We start from the raw sequence: 6576 nt of genomic DNA, 5'->3' as shown, positions 1-6576 counted from the left end.
ATTCGTTGATTGTTCATGTCTAGAACAGAAGTCATTACACCGCTTCCATCCAATTTCAATGTTTTTCCAATCTCAGAATCGACATAAGCTTTGTTAGTCACATCTCTGGCACCGGTTGGTTGTCCGCAATTTATTATTTTATTCAAAGACATATCCAAATTGCCAGTCATTTTCGCTGAACCGTCTAATCGAAGTGCATCCAAAAATAATCGATCAACGTAACCTTTTCCTGTGGCATCATTTACACCTGTCGGATCAGCAAGATTGACGATCTTTTTTTGTGACATATTTAAATTTCCAGTCATGTCCTGCGAACCATCACGGAGCACAACCTGATTTGTATTGGGTTTGGTTGATAAACCAGTTTGTAATTGGTGTTTTGTAACAGCGTCAGAATTGCCAGTGCCTTCAGCAAGATTGCTGATTTTATTATTTCCAAAGTCAAAATTGCCAGTTACGGAAATACTTCCATCTTTTTTCAAATAATTAGCCAGCTCCGTTTTATCAGCTTTGAAATTAAAAGAGCTGTCAACGTAAAATTTATTAGAAGCATCTGAATGTAGTATCGGGTCTTTCACTCCGAAGATTCTTTGATTTTTCATGTCGATTGGATTTGCAATTCTATTTTACCATCGTCTGTATTGAGCTCCATATAAAAACTATGCAAATGCTCACTACTGACAGCGTCACTATGGCCATGCCTAGCAGGAGCGATATTCTCAACCCGTCTGTTGTCCATATTAAGGGCGCCAGTCATTACATTGCTCCCATCTATTTTCAAACACCCAGAAACCTCTTTATCAACATAACTCTTAGTAGTTGCATCGTCATTCGTTTGAGGTGAATCTAAATTTCTCAGTTTTTTATTCTGCATATCATAATCACCGTCATCTGTTAGTTTGAAACCAACACCAGGCAATCCTTTTACTATTTCAACAACTTTTTCATGTGAATATGTGTCTTCAGGTAATTTACCATTTGAGTAACTCATATATACAATTGGTTTATATTTTTTCATCGAAATTCTTCTTTACTTGTTTCTTGGGTTTGTCAATATATATAAAACTAAAAGGGTCTCTGGTTGCTCTCTCGTATAATTGTTTTGAGACATTGTTTTCACGACATATGAGACTTTTTTCATTAGTACTCGGAAAATCATAAATGGCAAAATGTGAGCAGTTTAATCTAATATCTTTTGGTGTCTTATAGTAGCTTTGACTCAAATATATGGCGCAGCAGTTTTTATGTCTCCCCTGTATAAAATAGTCAACTAATGGTTTTTGGTTTTTATCACGTACAAAATCGTCGAATATCACAATTTTTTGATTGTCACCATTGAGATTTTTTACAGGAATTATTTTATCATTGCTTGCTTCAATGATATCATAACCAGCTTCTTCACTCCATGGTTCGAACTCTTTCATGAGATTCCGATACTTTGACTGCTCTAAGTTTTTTGCATAAAGGTATATTTTATCAAAATACAACAGATTGTGAATCATATGCATCAGTGTGTTTGTTTTTCCCGAACCAGAAGGTCCACAAATGAGCATGCGGAAGCATCGATCAGGCATAAAATCATGTAGTTGTGTGAAGTTTGTGACAACATCGTCGCCAGTATCATAATTAGGTATCTTCATTTATATCATATGGGTATATTGTTTCGATAACATGGTGTATAACATGGTGTTCAACACGGCGTAAAATGTTATTTTTTATATATGAATTTCCATTTTTATGTAACGTAACAATATAACAATAAATGAGTTTACTCAAGTGGAAAGAACTCGCAAAGAGTAAATCTGAATTAGGGGATAAGATTAATTATGTCCATAATGCTATTACAAAGCATGATATTGATCAGAAGACCAGTCAACAGGGATTTTCAAAAGTATTCCAACCAATCACAAGCAAATTAGATGATGTTATTGATAGTAATCAGGCTTTAAGGTTGCCAAGGAAAAAACGACCACTGAAGAAAGGAGAAGTTCCTGATTACGGCATTGATATAGAGGATGAAGTTCCAGATATGGGTTTAGACGATCTATTTGAACAACCTGTTTTGCCACAGCAAGAAAAACAACTGGTGCCAAAACCGCCAACATATGAAGAATCTTTACAAGATCTTCTGGAAGGAAAAAAAGAGATTCATGTTGATCCTAAGTACTTTCCTGAAGAACCAGAATTACCACCAGAATATGATGACGACGATGAGATAGATTATGGATTAGATGATGAAGATATGGATAATGAGATATTAGGTGATCTTGGTATACCAAATTATGATTCTGTTGAAAAGGTAATAAATCAACAAGAAATGACTGAACGAAAAAACAAAAAATATCTCAATAAGATTGTCAATGCGGCTAAATTTAAAAGAAATCAATTGAAAGCCTACAAAGGAAACGTTACAAAGCAATACAAAAGTGGGAATATAACGGAAGCTGATAGGCAAGAGGAAAACAAAAGAGTGGATCGCGCTATGAAAACTCTGAATGAATACATAAAACATTATCAAAACAAAATGAAAACAATGGAAGGTTCTGGTAGGAAAAAACAAAAAGGTGGCAATGTGATATTTTTTAACAAACCGAAAGAACTCATAAAAAAATTGGATTTGATCATTGGTGAGATATTGGCTGGCAATACAAGCATTGACATGCGAAATATGGGTGTTTCTATATTGGACACATTATTGAAAATGTCGACAATCAATAGATCACAATATGGTAAATTATACAAACAATATTTCAAAATTTAATGTAACCTAATCACATAATGGAACGAGAGATAGTTTTATCGTCTTACAGTGTGAAAAATCAAGGGAACAATAAACCAGAAGATTTTGCAACAAATTTCACCAGACCTGTAACTCTAGACAATAATAAGCAATACGTTATCGGTCTTAACAGAGTCATTAACATGTCATTCACTTGGTTCAATGTCAATGCTGGGTACAAAAATCAATTAATCAAATACAGCTCCGATAATGGTTCAACTTTTAAGGACATTACCTTTCCAGCTGGAGTATGGAATTATACGGACTTTGACAGACATATTAAAAATGTGACGAAAACTGGTGATACGTATCCGATGACTCTTGAATTCGACGAAACAACATTCAGAGTCACGGTTACATTAGCTGCAAATTACCAACTTGATTTAAGAGCAAGTAATTTTAATGAACTGATCGGTTTCGACAAAAAGATATTAGCAAGTGGAACGCATATTGGACCAAGAGTGCCAAATCTCAGTCAAGACACAGACGTACTCAATATTCATTGCGATTTGGTAAACGAAAGTTTAGTTGACGGCGAAGAAACAGACATCATTTATTCATTTTCAACCAGTGTACTACGACCAAGTTACTCCTTCACCCTCGAACCACAAAGAGTTACATTTAATCCTGTGAACAAAACTACAATTTCATCAATCAGAATCATGATAACAGATGGAAAAAGAAGATTAGTGGATCTGAATGGAGCAGATACGTCTTTTTCGCTGATTTTAAAAAGTATCTAATGTAACAGTATAATGAAACCGTATGAATTTAAGAGGTTTTACCACCCAAAACTTGGTAAATTTGTATTTCAACATAAAGGGTCTGGGCTTATCTTAGACAACATTTTTAAACCATTGAAGAGTGTGGCATCGTCTGTTTTCAAGAAATTTGCTAAGCCATTAGCAAAGAAGGCATTAGAATCAGGGGTTTCCCATGCAGGTGATAAAATTGGCAAGACGGTGGCAGAAAAGTCAGGAGACCTAATAATGAAAAAATTAGCAAATTTGAGAAAAGGAGCCACAACACCAACACAAAAAGCAATTGTTCCATCCTTGCCCATTGAACAGAAACAGCAAGATGAAAGCGCTGACATGATACTAAATAGATTGATATCCGGATCTGGAAGAAGGCGTAGATTTTTCAAATAAATAACATGACAGCAAAATTATATAATACAATAGTATAAATGGCTTTTAGAACAAGTGAATTATTGCAAAGAAATGAGTTAGTGCGATTTCAACTTGATGATGTAATCCGAGCCCCAGGTAACGGTCAACATCAAGAAAAGAACGGTTATAGATTCACCATCAACGACCGGAGTTCTTTCTATGATTGGTACAATGCTTATTTCGAGGTTCAATTCCAGTTACAAAAAATAGCAGATGGAGCTGGTTACGCGGCAGCCGATAGAATAACGGTGATAAACGGATCTCATTCATTTATTGCACATATGATGATTAAAAGTGCTGGGAAAATTGTTTATGACACTGACAATCTACATAAGGTCACTTTTGTGAAGAATCTGTTGGAATATTCTGATGATTACAGCAGATCAGTCGGTAAAAACAGTTTTTGGTATTTAGACACAGATGGTACGACAGCCAATACTAATTCAGGATATGAATCTAGAAGAGTGCTTACACAAGCTACCAATAATGATGGAACAGGAGGAGCAAAAGATGTGAATTTGATCATACCTCTCAATCGTTACAGTTTTTTTGAAGAGTTGCAGGATAAAATGTTGGTTCCTATGCAGTTGCAATTCAATTTGAATCTCCAGAACGACAATGAACTCATCAATAGGGCAGCAGCAGCAGATGCTGGAAGAGTAGTGATTAACAGATTTCTACTATGGGTTCCAAAATTAACACCAAAAGACAGTATGTACGACAAATTTGTAAGCTCTTTCATGAAAGAACACAAATGGACATATCAGCGTGAACTATATGCAGTGTCAGCACCTGCTAGAGTCAGTGGTTTTTTTCAGATTTCTTCCAGCATTGACAATGTCAAAGCAATTTTTGTTTATCTACAACGGGCTAAAACCAGAGTTGCAACTCAAAATCCATATATACTTGATACCTTCAAACTAAATGCAGCAGACGCAAACAGTTATTTAACAACATGCAGACTCGAATATGGCAATGGTGTTTTCTACCCAGAAACAGAATATGACAGTGAAAGCAAAGTGAGAATATTCAATGATCTCATGTCTTATGCAATGCGAAAAAATGATTACAACACCGGAACCCAGTTGAATCTTGCCAATTATAACAGCCTGTATTCACTGATCTATTTTGATCTGTCATATCAGGCAGAGAAAGTAACAAGAGACCCTAAACAGTTGATTTTCAGGTACAAACTCAATGCTAATAGTGCAGCAGATTTCAATGTCCATGCAGTTGTATTGTACGAAGAGTCGGTTGTTATTGACAAGGTGGGTAATGAATTGGTTATAGTTTAATCCCATGAATGACACATATTTATTTGTATATGTTTTGTGACTGGAATTATGTAACATATATTATATGACTGAACTTCATCAAATAAACGTAAGACTGTCAGATAATCAAAAAAAGAATCTGAGCAATGCTTTCCATAAAAGGGAAACGATAGTTCTGAGACTGGCAAATGATTCTCTTAATGGAAACGACACTCTTTATGTTCCAGCAACGGTGAAAAAACGATTGCAAAAAAATCGACAATTGAACAAAGGAATGGACATTAAGCTTGCTAAGACCAATATCAGAAAACAAGTGGGCGGAAGTCTTTTGAGCACCGTATTGTCACTTGGTATGAGAGCATTACCAGCAATTGGTAAAACCCTTGGGTTGAGTGCTCTTGGTGGTTTAGCAGAAGCCGGAGCTAAAAAATTGTTAGGATCGGGTCAAAAAGGTGGTGCTATGCCATTACCCATGATGATACCTTTCAATGCAATCAATCAACTGATGCCATATCTGAATATGTTTACAACCAAACAGCAAAGAGACATAATGAATGCGGCTCAAACAGGTTCTGGTGTGCATATAACACCTACTAAAACACAATCAGGTGGATTTTTAGGCACTCTGTTGGCTAGCATTGGAATACCTTTGGCTTTGAATCTTGTCAAAAAGCTAACGGGAAGAGGAGCTCCGAGGGTAGGTAGACCAAGATTGCATGGTGAAGGAGCACCTAGAATGGGAATGCCCCCTCCATTTTATAGTTATCCGCCATATGTGACTGGTAATGGTAGAAAAAAAAAACATCCTCAACCAAAAAAGGAAAAGGGTTACTATTGGGAAAAAACAGTCCATTCAATTCAATCCCAATCATAGGAGACATATTGTAAAACTAAAATTTCACAAAAACATACCTATGTCCAACCACGATCTAATGAAATGGTGCAAATATTTGAATATACCGATCAATGATGCACTGTCAAGAGATGAAAATGTTCCACATAACCATAAACAGGCGTTATTTATTTACAATCTGGAACCAGCTTATATGAGCGGAAGTCATTGGGTTGCAACATATGTCAAAGATAATGTAATAAATTATTTCGATTCGTTTGGTATGCCCCCATTTCAAGAGATTGTAAATCATGCCAAAAAGAAAAATCTCACTTTGTTACATCAAAACAATCAGATACAAAACATACAAACAACAACTTGTGGGTATTTCTGTTTATACTTTCTGAATGAAATGAATAAGGGTAATTCGTATTATGATTTATTACAAGTGTTCAACATAAATGATACAATGAAAAATGAGAGATTTATCCAACGTTATTTCAGAAATATCTAACTTAT

This window comes from Montipora foliosa, chromosome 2, assembly GCF_036669935.1.
Source record: "Montipora foliosa isolate CH-2021 chromosome 2, ASM3666993v2, whole genome shotgun sequence".
Lineage (NCBI taxonomy): Eukaryota > Metazoa > Cnidaria > Anthozoa > Scleractinia > Acroporidae > Montipora > Montipora foliosa.
The sequence above is the reverse complement of the archived record's forward strand: the minus strand, read 5'-3'. Positions refer to the sequence as shown.